This window comes from Rhinolophus sinicus, chromosome X (assembly GCF_036562045.2).
Source record: "Rhinolophus sinicus isolate RSC01 chromosome X, ASM3656204v1, whole genome shotgun sequence".
In the NCBI taxonomy this organism is placed as follows: Eukaryota; Metazoa; Chordata; class Mammalia; order Chiroptera; family Rhinolophidae; genus Rhinolophus; species Rhinolophus sinicus.
In genome coordinates, this window is record NC_133768.1 from 112,430,497 (window position 1) to 112,443,171 (window position 12,675).

General features: G+C 39.3%; 1 protein-coding gene across 3 annotated transcripts in view; it reads right to left on the minus strand.

Annotated features, from left to right (window-relative positions):
• Positions 1-12,369, minus strand: part of TMLHE (trimethyllysine hydroxylase, epsilon) — a 65,595-nt gene extending 53,226 nt beyond the window's left edge. Inside the window, exons 1-2 of one of the 3 annotated variants that reach the window (XM_019716081.2) lie at positions 12,142-12,369; positions 9,585-9,674 (exon numbers count right to left, since the gene is read on the minus strand). The gene's annotated coding sequence lies outside the window, so the exon portion shown is untranslated. The remainder of the gene's footprint in view (positions 1-9,584; positions 9,675-12,141) is intronic. The other 2 variants (XM_019716080.2, XM_019716082.2) reach the window with 2 other exon arrangements.
• Between the last annotated feature and the right edge of the window lie 306 nt (positions 12,370-12,675).

The following is a 12,675-nucleotide window of genomic DNA, read 5'->3' on the forward strand; positions in this document are numbered from 1 at the left end:
TTCCACAAATACATTCTTCATTTTCATAGAAACTCAATATCATTTCTAAACAGAAGTGTTCTTATGCTAATAATGGTGTAAGAAGGAAAAGCAGTTTTTTCTGCTTAAAAATATATAGTTACTGGCTATCTCTAGCTACATTAAAAATAAAGAATGGTTTCAAACTGGAAAAAAGAAAAGGAATGGCAACTGTGGCCCTTGGTGAGAGACAATAACGTCAAGTAGGACATGGCCAATTTCGTCAGTGCATCTACTGTAATGAGTATGGCTTGTGCGTGGTACTGGGAGGCAGGCAGGACACGTTGAAGTAAAGTTTATGTCAAACAAGGGTGGTCTAGGGTCAAGAGTACTATGTGCTGCTGCCCTTTGGGTTTTCATTCTGTGTCCTTGCTTATAGTGCACAGACTTCATATTTATACATGCCAAAGGATATAATGTCAAATGCAGTGCCACCAAAAGTCTTTAAGTGACTTCTTCCAGGAGCTACACAGGCACACTGGGATAACATTATGGACAGGCAGAGAACTTGGGCTTGGACTTGGCCCATGACGACTTATAACTGGCAATGTAAGTGAACTTCCTCCAACCCATGGTTACACACACACGTCAACACATTTCATATCTAGGTGCTAAGTCAGGTTTTTCTGAATCTTCGTCAAGCTCTGCTGAGCACAGGCGTCAGTCTGTTGCTGCTTCTGGATGAAGCCTTTGACCCTGGTGCCCACTGGAGGGGGCACCCTTATACTCTAGAGAGGATGACTTTATAGCAGGAACCACCCACCTGTACTTTGCAAGCGGCCTTTGGCTGAGGATTTGTAGTAAAAGTATGGACAGAGCACCCCATCAGCCATGTGAGGTGTCCTGTCCTGTTGTGTTGGAGAAGACACTTTTTCAGATGCATAAATATTGTGGGATAAGATGTGGTATAAATGAACAGTACCCCTACGTGCCTTGGGATGTTTTGGCACCTCAGGGATCATTATGAAATCTAGGCAGCTATCATGAATTGGTAGAAAAATGTTCCAATAGAAGCATAGGTGTTACGGTTAGTGCCTTTATAGTGAAAACTGAACCAGGGCTCTGTTCACGTATCTGTGTATGTATGTGCTTTCCAGGGAAAGTAAGTGGAGCAAGATAACCCCAAGGCTAGCAACTATACTCTTGTGTTCTGTTAGCTGGCTTATTGGTTAGTATCCTTAATATGAAAGGAGGCAGCTTTTCTCAGGACCATACTTGCCAGATATATTGTCTACTGGGGCACCATTGTATCTTACAAGGACACATGATGGAGTCACTACAATCACTATTTGAAGGACAGATTTCCTGAGAGTCAGGTATTGCAATCCAAGGAGGATTTCCATCAGTGTCTAAGTGGAAGGTTGTGAGCACAGCTAAAACCAAAAGAGAAACAGTCAGAGGTAGTCCAAAGATGACCTACTAATAGGACAAGATAAGACTGTGGAAGGCAGCAGCAGAAGGTTACAAGGGGTGTTCAATACAAAGGATAAGGCAAAAGTGCTACAGGAGAAACAAATGGCAAATATGGTTTCTAGGAGAGTCAAGTGGGAGGTGGGCCAGTGTTAGTCAGATTGAATGATTCATGATTTCCCTGTGAATGGCAATTTATGTGCCAGGACTCCCTATTTTACGGCTTGAGGTACATGCTGAAGAAGTAGGTATATATGATTAAAGGGAACAGACTATTCTAGTCAACAACACATACAGTTTGAACCAAACATGACGGTATTGTCTGGATCTGAACTGTCCTCCTCCTGACTGATTCAAGTATGTAAGCTTTGATTCTCCAGATAGGCTGTAAATTCCATGAGGTCACAGAACAAATTTCTTTGTAACCCCCACAGTGCCAAACATATACTAAGGACTCAATACTTTTTTATGTAAATTAAATTAAATCAAGATCCAACAATCATTGGTTGCAGAATAATCATAAATACTTGGGAAATTCCCATAGCTAGAAATTCTAGTCAGAGTAGGCAATCACATATGGGTCAACTTCAGTCTCTTCATGGTTACTACAAAGAAAGAAACATCATCCTCTGGAAGGCTGCAAGCCAAAAACTAGGGCATTTTGATTCCTGAATGACTGGCAGTTCCATCTGAGCAGAATGATTGCATTAGGAATTGGAAAAAAATAACTTTGCCTCTACTTTTTCTGTAGCACAAGAATCACGCTAAAAACTTGAAATCCCAAATGTCTACATTTTAGCTCCAGTTACAAAATAAAGCAAAACAAATTATCCAACTGGAAAAAATAAATTACTCAAAATTGATGCTTAACATAAATATAGGCAGGACTTCTGAATGGCTATGTGAAGAGCTCAGCAAAACTACTCCTCAGAAAGCAAAGATAAACTGGACAAAGTTGTCAAAAACAACCCTTCATGACACTTGAAATTGACCAAAATTATACAAGAAATTGAGAAGCATTAATTCAAGAAAAACTATTGAACTGTAAAAATGGTGGTAACCTGTGGCATTTTAATCTGGAGCTGTTTCCATTCCCCCCACCATCTCTATGGCATGGTAGTTCTAAATGGGCAGTGGAGGCCCCAAGGACTGTAGAATTAAAGACAAAAAAAATAATTCAAAAATAATAGATGAAGACTTCAAGACCCCTCTTTTAATAACATACAAATCAATTATAAAGAAAATCAATAACGATATAGAAGACTTAGATAATACTATCTACCCCCATAGCCTAATTCACATAAATAGAACATTTCACCCCAAAACAGCAAAATACACATTCTTTTAAGCACACATGTGACATTATACAGGAAAGATCATATGCTAGGCCATAAAATATTTCCCCATATATTAAAAAGGATTGAAATAATGAAGTATATTCTCCAATCACAGTGGAATTGGAAATCAATAGCAGAAGGAAATTTGGGAAATCTACAAATATTTAAAACTTAAGCTACACACAAATAATCCATGGGCTAAAGAAATTACAAAGTATTTTGAACTTTAAAGAAAATGAAAATAATATATTTAAATTTATGGAATACCATTAGTGCAGAGTATAGGAGGAAATTTATAGCATTAAAACCTATATTAAAAAATAAGAAAGATCTCTAATCAATAACCTAAATTTCCACATTAAGAAACTATAAAAACAAGAGCAAATTAAACTCAAAGGAAGCCAAAGAAAGTAAACAATAATGGTTAGGGTAGAAATCAGTGAAACAGAGAACAGAAAATCAATAGAGAAATTTGGTCCTTTCAAAAGATCAACAAAATTGACAAAGTTTTAGCTACCTCCACCATGAAAAAAAAAGAGATGATACAAATTATCAATATCAACAATGAAAGATAGGACATCGCTCTCAATCTTAGAGAAATCAACAGTATTATAACAAAACACTATAAACAACTTCTTGCCAACAAATTACATATCTTAGAGGAAATTGACACATTTCCCAAAAGAATCAATGTACTGAAACCAACTCAAGAAGAAATTTATAAAATGAATAGATCAATAACAATTCAAGAAATTTATTTTGTAATTAAATATTCTCCTCCAAAAGAAAAGCCCAGGTCCAGTGGCATCACTACCGAATACCATCAAATATTAGAGAAGAAATAATACTTAGCCTTCAAAACTCTTCCAGATAGAAACACCTCCCAAGTCATAATATGAGGCTATATTAAAGCCAGACAAAGACATCACAACAAAAGGAAACAGCAGTTTAGTATCCCTCATAAATACATATGCAAAAATCCTCAACACCATGTTACCAAACTAAATCCAGCAACATATAGAAAGTATTATACACAATGATTAAATAGTATTTATCCCAGAAATGTCACATTGGTTCACCATCTAATAATCAATTAATGTAATACATCATATTAATAGAATAAAGGAGAAAATACACAGTAAGATACAGATATAGAATCTGACAAAATCCAGCACCCATTCAAAACAAAAACTCTCGGGCCGGCCCCGTGGCTCAGGCAGTCAGAGCTCCGTGCTCCTGACTCCGAGGACTGCCGGTTCGATTCCCACATGGGCCAGTGGGCTCTCAACCACAAGGTTGCCAGTTCAATTCCTCGAGTCCCGCAAGGGATGGTGGGCAGCACCCCCTGCAACTAAAATTGAACATGGCACCTTGAGCTGAGTTGCCTCCCAGATGGCTCAGTTGGTTGGAGCGTGGGCTCTCAACCACAAGGTTGCCAGTTCGATTCCTCGACTCCAGCAAGGGATGGTGGGCAGTGCCCCCTGCAACTAAAATTGAACACAGCACCTTGAGCTGAGCTGCCACTGAGCTCCCGGATGGCTCAGTTGACTGGAGTGCGACCTCTCAACCACAAGGTTGCCAGTTCGACTCATGCAAGGGATGTTGGGCTGCGCCCCCTGCAACTAGCAACGGCAACCTGACCTGGAACTGAGCTGCACCCTCCACAACTAAAACTGAAAAGACAACAACTTGAAGCTGAATGGCGCCTTCCACAACTAAGAGTGAAAGGACAACAACTTGACTTGGAAAAAAGTCCTGGAAGTACACACTGTTCCCCAATAAAGAACTGTTCTCCTTCCCCAATTAAAAAAACACACAAACAAACAAACAAAAAAACAAACCTATATATAAAAAAACCTCTCAGAATACTAGGAATATAAGGGAACTTTCTCAACCTGATAAATGGCATCTACTGTATTTCCCCGAAAATAAGACCTAGCCGGACAATCAGCTCTAATGCGTCTTTTGAAGCAAAAATTAATATGAGACCTGGTATTATATTATATTATATTATATTATATTATATTATATTATATTATATTATGTTGTATTGTATTACATTACATTACATTACATTACATTACATTACATTACATTATATTATATTATATTATATTATATTATATTATATTATAAGACCCGGTCTTATAGTAAAATAAGACTGGGTCTTACATTAATTTTTTGCTCCAAAAGACACATTAGAGCTGATTGTCCGGCTAGGTCTAATACTGGGGGAAACATGGTATGAAAAACCTACACCTAACAATGTATAATGGTGAAAAACTGAATGCTTTCCCCCTAAAATCAGATGTCTAGTTTTATCATTCATATTCAACATGGTACTGGACGTTCTATCCAGTGCAATCTGGCGAGAAAAAGAAATAAAAGTCATCCAGATTGGAATGGAAGAATTAAAGTAGTTTTAGTTGCAAATGACTTGATTCTATATGTAAAAAATACCTAAGGAACACACACACACATGCACACACCCCACTGAAACTTAGTTGAGTTCAGCAATGTTGCAGGATGTAAGACCAATATGAAGGATGTAATTGTATTTCTACATATCATCAATGAACAACCTGAAAATGAACTTAAAACAGTTGCATTTTGGGTGGCCAGATGGCTCAGTTGGTTAGAGTGCAAGCTCTCAACAACAAGGTTTCAGTTTCAATTCCTGCATGGGATGGTGGGCTATGCCCCCTACAACTAAAGACTGAAAACAGCGACTGGATTTGGAACTGAGCTGCGCCCTCCACAGCTAGATTGCAAGACAATGACTTGGAGCTGATGGGCCCTGGAGAAACATACTGTTCCCCAATATTTCCCAATAAAAATAAACAAAAAATAAACAGACAAACAAAACATGTTTGTTTTTGCAGAAGTAGACAAGCTGTTTGTAAAATGTATACAGAAATTTTGAAAAACAAAATTAGAGGACTCATACTTCACAATTTCAAAGCTTATTATAAAACCACAGTAATCAAGACAGTATGGTATTGGCACAAATATAGACATATAGATCAATGCAACAGAATTGAGAGTTGAGAAATACCATTATATCTATATCTATAAAAACTTCTATTTTTCTTATTCTTAATGACTCTAACAGGTAACAGTTTGTTCAAAGAAATAGATTATATCTAAAAGCAAGTGGTCATAACATTACTGCCTCCCTTATTCTTCTGCTTCAAGCCAATGTTAGGGGGTTTGCTGTTGCTGTTCAAGAAAATGCCAATTCCTTCCAGCTCATTTTCACTTGTCTTCTTATATCCCAAGGGTTTTAGAACATCCAGAACAATCAGGTTCAAGTTACATGTTTGGGCCACTGCAATGACTTAACAGGCCTCTACCTTCCTATCCTTGATAAAAAGCCTCAATAAAATTGGTATAGAAGATGAGGGTAAAGGAGATCAAATGCACAGTGATGGAAAAAGAATTGGCTCTGGGTGGTGAACACACAATGTGATATATAGATGATGTAATACAGAATTGTACACCTGAAATCTATGTAATTTTACTAACCATTGTCACCCCAATAAATTTAATTTAAAAAAAAAATAACTGGTATAGAAGAAAAGTACCTTAGCATAATAAAGGCCACATATGACAAACCCATGGGTAACATCATACTCAATGGTGAAGAAAAGAAAGCTTTTTCTCTAAGGTCAAGAACAAGACAATAATGCCCACATGACACTGTTATTCAACGTAGTACTGGAAGTCATAGCCAGAGCAATTAGGCAAAAACAACAACAACAACAATAAACAAAAACAAAACACTATTGGAAATAACAAATACAGTAAAGTTGCAGGACACAAAATCCATATACAAAAATCTGCTGTGTCTCTATACACTAACAACAAACTATCAGAAAATGAGATGAAGAAAACAACCCCATTTAAAATCACAACAAAAAGAATAAAATACCTGGGAATAAATTTAACCAGGGAGGTGAAAGACCTGTACACTGAAAGCTAGAAGACACTGTTGAACAAAATTGAAGAAGACACAAAGAAATGGAAAGATATTTTGAGCTCATGTATTGGAAGAATTAACATTGTTAAAATGTCCATATTACCTAAAGCCATCTTCAGATTCAATGGAATCCCTATCAAAATCTCAATAGTATTTTTCACAGAAATAGAATAAAACTCCTAAAGTTTGTATGGATTCAGAAAATACCCCAAATAGCCAAAGCAATCCTGAGAAAAAAGAACAAAGTCGGAAGTATCACACTGGCTGATTTCAAATTACACACACACACACACACACACACACACACACACACACTTTTCGAGCTACAGTAATCAAAATAGTATCATATTGGCAGAAAATCAGACAGACCAATGGGACAGAATTAAAAGCCCAGAAATAACCCCACACATATATGGACAACAATTTATGACAAAGGAATCAAGAACATACAATAGAGAAAGGAAAATCTCTTCAATTAATGTTAAGAAAACAGAACAGTCACATGTAAAAGAATGAAACTAGAACACTTTCTTACACCATTCACAAATATGAACTCAAACTGGCTTAACATTCTGAATGTAAGCCCTGAAACCATAAAATGCATAGAGGAAAACATAGGTGCTAAGCTCCTGGACATCAGCCTTAGAAGTGTTTTGGTGGATTTGACTCTAACAATAAGAGAAACAAAAACAAAGATAAACAAATGGGACCACATTAAACTCAAAAGCTTCTGCCCAGCAAAGGAAACCATCAACAAAATGAAAACGCTACCAAATGAATGGTAGAAGGTATTTGCAAATGATATTTCTGATAAGGGGTTAATATATACAATACATAAAGAAGTAATACAACTCAAAAATAAAAATAACAAAAAAACCAAAAAACAATTAATTAAAAAACGGATAGAGGATCTAAATAGACATTTTTCCAAGGAAGACATACAGATGGCCAACAGGCCCATGAAAAGATGGTCAACATCACTAATTATTAGGGAAATGCCAATCAAAACTACAATGAGATATAACCTCACACCTGTTAGAATAACTATTATCAAAAAGACAATTATGAGTGTTGGAGAGGAAATGGAGAAAAAGGAATCCTCTTTCACTGTTGGTGGGATTGTAAATTCACGCAGCCACTATGGAAAACAGTATGGAGGTTCATAAAAAAATTAAAACTAGAACAACCATATGATCCAGCTATTCCACTTTCAGGTACTTATCCAAAAAATATGAAAACTGTAGTCATGCACTGTTTAACAATGAGGATACGTTCTGAGAAATGTCATTAGGTGATTTCATTGTTGTGCAAACATCATAGAGTGTACTTGCACAAACCTACGTGGTACAGCCTACTGCTCCTAGGCTACAAGCCTGTAAAGCATGTTACTGTATAAAACAACACAAAATTAAATCAAGCATAAGACAAAATGATGCAACCAAGAGACAAAGTAAACAGGAGATGTATGAGGCTGCTGCCAGCACAATAGGGCATGCTGTTTTACAGCAGTTTTTTTTTTATAAGTAGAAAGGGTACACTCTAAAATACGGATTAAAAGTATAATATAGTAAACACATAAACCAGTAACATACCATGTTTCCCCGAAAATAAGCCCTCGTCAGACAATCAGCATGAATGCGTCTTTTGAAGCAAAAATTAATATAAGACCGGGTATTATATTATATTATATTATATTATATTATATTATATTATATTACATTATATAAGACCGGGTCTTATATAATGTAATATAATATAATATAATACCCGGTCTTATATTAATTTTTGCTCCAAAAGACACATTAGAGTTGATTGTCCGGCTAGGTCTTATTTTCAGGGAACACAGTAGTTGTTTATTATCATTATCAAGTATTATGTACTGTACACAAAAAAACAAAACAATATCATATGGACAACAGAATGGTGGTTACCAGTGGGGAAGGAAGGTGCGGGGAGGGCAAAATGAGTAAAGGGAGTCAAGTGTATAGTGATGGATGCAAACTAGACTTTGGTGATGAGCACACTATAGTATATACAGATATCGAATTACAGTGTTGTACACCTGCAACATAAATAATGTCATAAACTCATGTTACCTCAATAAACAAAAACCCCAAATTAAAAGACAAGCCACAGACTTGGAAAATATTTTAAGATCATATACCTGATAAAGGACTTGTATCCAAAGTATATAGAGAAATCTTACATTTCAATAATAAAAAGAGAAACAACCGAATTGAATAATGGGCAAAATATTTAATAGATACTTCTCCAAAAAACATATACAAATGGCCAACAACCAGATGAAAATATGTTCAATATAATTAATTAATGATTAGGGAAATGAAAATTCAAGCCATAATGAGCTATTACTTCACATCCACAAAGGTAGCTATAATCTTTTTAAAAAAGAAAAATAATTGTAGGTGGGGATGTGGAAAAATAAGAACTTTCATATGTTGTTGTCAGTACATGTAAATATAATAAGTGTAAAATGAGCAGCCCCTTTGGAAAACAATTTGGGAAAGATTAAACATGTAGTTACAATATGACCCAGCAACCCAACTCCTGGATATACACTCAAAAGAACTGAAAATGAGTCTTCAAACAAAAACTTGCACACAAATGTTGATAGCAGCACTAACCACAGCAGCCAAAAGATGGAAACAACACAAATACGCATCAAATGATAGATGGATAAACAAAAGGTAGTATATACAGTGGAACATTACTCAGCCATCAAAAGTAATGAGGCACTGATATACACAACAACATGAATAAACCTGGAAAACATCATGATAAGTAAAAGAAGTCACAAAAGACCACATGCTGTGTCATACCATTTATGTGAAATGTCCAGAATAGGCAAATCCATAGGCACAGAACGCAGATTAGAGGTGACCAGGGGCTGGGGTGGTAACAACGATGGACTGCAAATGGGTAAGAGAGACATGCCATTGAGGTAATGGAAACGTCTAAAACTGGAATGTAGGATTTACTAAAAATCCTTGAAGCGAACACTTAAAATGAATCAAGTCTATGCTATGTAAAATATATCTCAATACAAACTTTTAAAAACACCCTGGAAAGCAGAGGAAGAAAAGGAAAGTTCATCTCTTACACAGTTTATTAGGGGTCATACAGAGCTCATTGGGCTGTTGTATGTTGTTGTGTGTTGTTGCTGTGGTGATGGTAGGAGTGGTGGCTTTCCCATGAGGGCTGAGGGGCAAGCAATGATTTGGGTCTTTTAAAATAAGAAGTAACAAGTCAATAAAATAGAACGTTGCTGGCTTGAACTTTGGAGTAGCAGTGGAGGCGGCGAACAGAAGTTGGGTAGGTTTAAAAACTATTCAGGATGCAGAAGTGGCAAGAGTTTGCACCAACTGGTACAGGGAATGGGGAAGTGAGGATGCGTGGGATCCAGCGGGCTTAGAGTTGAATTCCTGTTGTCCTCCCAAACTTACTGTCCCCCGCGCTGCTGATCCCAGTGAGTGGGTCAGCATCCTGGCACAGAGTAAGCTTCACTGATTGACTTTGGAGGGAAAGAATGAATGAACAGAGGGAAAACATGACCAAAGCATCCCCAGGTCCTGCCAAACAGCCAGTCCTAAAGTCACACTCAGGGCTGGCTCAGCAGGTATCTCCCAGAATTTCCCTCTCAATTTCTGCCATGTGGGAAGTCATCAGGCCCCACGTCCTGAAGAACGCCCACCTTCATGTCAGCCACTCCTTGCCTAGAACCTGCAGGTGTGGCACAGGCGGGGTTTTGCCAAGAGCCTCTTACCCTGTACATTCTGTACATGAGGTCGGGGGCAGGTACATGTACAGCCCATATGAGCAAGGGGTCAGCTGGTGCTATAGAAAGAGGGTCACAGGTACCCAACTAGTGGACCTGTGTGCACTTTGGCTCCAATGAGAAAGACTCTTCCCAGGAAAGAGGTTTGTTAATCTGGGCCCCCCTCCCGCTTCCTGGCAGCAGAAAATACAGCTAAGCTGCCAGAAAGACTGCAGTCACCGGGTGATCAGCTTGGATGTTTCACTGCTGTTCCCAGGGTTGACAAGCAGAGAAACACAACTGCCTGTGGTTCCTAACGCAGATGCCAAAACACAGAAGTGATCCGTGCCAGTCCACACTTCCCAGAAATACTGAAGAATGAGGTGGGGCACCCAAAAGACAGCCCCCGACTCGACCAACCCTGCAAACATTCCCTTCATCATACTGGTTATGAGATAAAGTATAATCTCTTTAAGTATGGTGATCAATAAACATTCACCTCTCAATGTTGTGAAGATTACACTGTTTTGCATAATATATGGTTGTCATTATTCTCACCAGTTCCTTATGTGGAGGAATCGGAATGACACCACAATGTCGGTCCATGGTATTTATAAGTCTTTGCCTTTATAGTTAAGTTTGTGTAAAATAAAGTGTATGTAATTTCGACTCCAGTGTTTCCTGAAAGGGCAATACCAAGCTAAGAAGCAACTCTAAAAACTGCTGTATGGTAATGGATTATGGAAGTGTTCTTACATATGAGAGCTCAAGGTTTTCTTTCAGCGATTGGGTCTGGACAGTTAAATCACTCAAGTCTTTTATTATGAGACTTGCTAAGCAGTGTATTGTGTTCATTGAACACAAAACATTTTGGTCTAACAGTCATCTGGTTAAAATAATTAACAGTAAAGCATTCACAAGAGCATTCTTCAGAGTTGACATTCAACTAAGCATTGAATGAATGTTGTTTCCAGTTTTCGGGACAGTCATTAGTATTAAAAAGACTTTTCATAGTTATTTTCAGAACAGAGAGAGAATTTCCTCGCCTAGCTGCTCGGATGCCCAGCCCTGCCACTCCCGACTCCTGCTAGGCATCGTTGCTCAGGACGGGTAGACAAAGGGTAAACTCTGGGCAGAGAACATTCGTGGATATTAGAACGAAAGAAAGTCAATGCTGCAGGGTCTTGCAGACAGCCGAGTTCTACCTTCTACTCCACTGCCGAGCAAAGTGAAGCAGGGAGAGGGCAGGGACTCGCTGAAAGCTAGACACCCAGTCAGTGACAGACCCAGGACTGGGAAGTCCGTTCGAGTTTGAAACAATAAATACTGGGCGTCAGTCCCAACGCGAGCCTGCTCCAGGTCTTCCAGCTCTTTTGGAGCGCTAGGCCCATCTGGCCCCGCGCTGATCTCCGGGCGGACTCTTAGCCGCGCAACTGGCACAACCATGACGAAAGCCTTGCAGCCAGGGTTAAGGTGAGTAACACCGCCTCGGGGCCGAGCAGCTGGGCTGGGAACTGCCTCCCCCCACTGCGCCAGGCCCGAAAGCGAGCGCCTGGGCAAACCCCATCCCTCGCACCCCCCACCCAGGACACCCCTTCCCCGGTCCGTGAGGCAGGACCTACCTGTCTGTGCTGGAGGTTGCGGCTCCCAACTCAGCAAAGCGGGAGGAATTGCAAGGAAGGAGAGCCTCAGGAGGCAAGCTTGCACGCGCCCTTTGTTTTCCCCAGAAACTGTCCGCCCCGCGCTCCCTTCCCCCAGCCTGTTCGGGCCCAGCGACAAGCCTGCAGGCCCCGCCCCTCTCCTTCCGGCAGTGCAGGGTGGGCACCTCGCGCGCCTTGGACTTGGCCTGATGCGGAGGCGTCCTAGAGCCTCTGATCCAGAAGGATCGGAATGGGGCGCTCTAGTCGACAAAGCGCCTTCACGTCACAGATTTGAAGTCACAGGCGCAGAGAGAACAGGCGGACCCCTAAAACCACAGTGCGTGCAAAGCCCGAGTCGTCGTGTTGCCTTTTCAATGCTCCTCCAGAGTCTCGCCACTACGCTCCTATTTATGGCGGCTTACCAAGGTTTGCTGGAACTAAACTTCTTCCATATATTACAAAGGAGTACCAGAAAGGGTGCTAAATTAGTATGTGCAATGGAAACCCAGAGCAGAG